At 36.1% G+C, this 1810-nt stretch overlaps 1 pseudogene; it reads left to right on the top strand.

Annotated features, from left to right (window-relative positions):
• Positions 1-1810, top strand: part of LOC102983338 (tyrosine-protein phosphatase non-receptor type 2-like) — a 6281-nt pseudogene that overhangs the window by 3223 nt on the left and 1248 nt on the right.

The raw sequence follows: 1810 nt of genomic DNA, 5'->3' as shown, positions 1-1810 counted from the left end.
AAAACCATATGATCATCTCAATAGATGCAGAAAAAGCTTTTGACAAAATTCAACACTGATTTATGATAAAAACTCTCCAGAAAGTGGGCATAGAGGGAACCTACATCAACATAATAAAGGCCATATACAACAACCCACAGCAAACATCATTAAGAATGGTTTAAAACTGAAAGCATTTCATCTGAGATCAGGAGCAAGACACGGATGTCCCCTCTCGCCACTATTATTCAACATAGTTTTGGAAGTCCTAGCCACGGCAATCAGAGAAGAAAAAGAAATAAAAGGAATACAAATTGGAAAAGAAGAAGTAAAACTGTCACTGTTTGCAGCTGACATGATACTATACGTAGAGAATCCTAAAGATGCCACCAGAAAACTACTAGAGCTAATCAATGAATTTGGTAAAGTTGCAGGATACAAAATTAATGCACAGAAATCTCTTGCGTTCCTATACACTAATGATGAAAAATTTGAAGAGAAATTAAGGAAACACTCCCATTTACCATTGCAACAAAAAGAATAAAATACCTAGGAATAAGCCTACCTAGGGAGACAAAAGACCTTTATGCAGAAAACTATAAGATGCTGATGAAAGAAAGTAAAGATGATGCCAACAAATGGAGAGATATACCATGTTCTTGGATTAAAAGAATCAATATTGTGAAAATGACTATACTACCCAATGCAATCTACAGATTCAATGCAATCCCTATCAAATTACCAATGGCATTTTTTATGGAACTAGAGCAAAAAAATCTTAAAATTTGTATGGAGACACAAAAGACCCTGAATAGCAAAAGCAGTCTTGAGGGAAAAAAACGAAGCTGGAGGAATCAGATTCCATGACTTCAGAGTATACTACAAAGCTGCAGTAATCAGGACAATATGGTACTGGCACAAAAACAGAAACATAGATCAATGGAACAAGATAGAAAGCCCAGAGATAAACCCATGCATCTATGGTCAACTAATCTATGACAAAGGAGGCAAGGATATACAATGGAGAAAAGACAGTCTCTTCAGTAAGTGGTGCTGGGAAAACTGGACAGCTACATGTAAAAGAATGAAATTAGAACACTCCCTTACACCATACACAAAAATAAACTCAAAATGGATTAGAGACCTAAATGTAAGACTGGACACTATAAAACTCTTAGAGGAAAACTTAGGAAGAACACTCTGACGTAAATCACAGCAAGATCTTTTTCTGATCTACCTCCTAGAGTAATGGAAATAAAAACAAAAAGAAACAAATGGGACCTAATGAAACTTAAAAGCTTTTGCACAGCAAAGGAAACCATAAACAAGACGATAAGACAACCCTCAGAATGGGAGAAAACATTTGCAAACAAATCAACGGACAAAGGATTAATGTCCAAAATATATAAACAGCTCATGCAGCTCAATATTAAAAAAACAAACAACCCAATACAAAAATGGGCAGAAGACCTGAATAGATATTTCTCCAAAGAAGACATACAGATGGCCAAGAAGCACATGAAAAGCTGCTGAACATCACTAATTATTAGAGAAATGCAAATCAAAACTACAATGAGGTATCACCTTACCCCAGTTAGAATGGGCATCACCAGAAAATCTACAAACCACAAATACTGGAGAGGGTGTGGAGAAAAGGGAACTCTCTTGCACTGTTGGTGGGAATGTAAATTGCTATAGCCACTATGGAGAACAGTATGGAGGTTCCTTAAAAAACTAAAAATAGAATTACCATATGATCCAGCAATCCCACTACTGGGCATATACCCAGAGAAAACCATAATTCAAAAAGACACATGCACCCCAATGTTCA

Source organism: Physeter macrocephalus, chromosome 16 (genome assembly GCF_002837175.3).
Source record: "Physeter macrocephalus isolate SW-GA chromosome 16, ASM283717v5, whole genome shotgun sequence".
Lineage (NCBI taxonomy): Eukaryota > Metazoa > Chordata > Mammalia > Artiodactyla > Physeteridae > Physeter > Physeter macrocephalus.
Note: the sequence above shows the minus strand (reverse complement) of the source record. Positions and strands in the feature narration are given on the sequence as shown.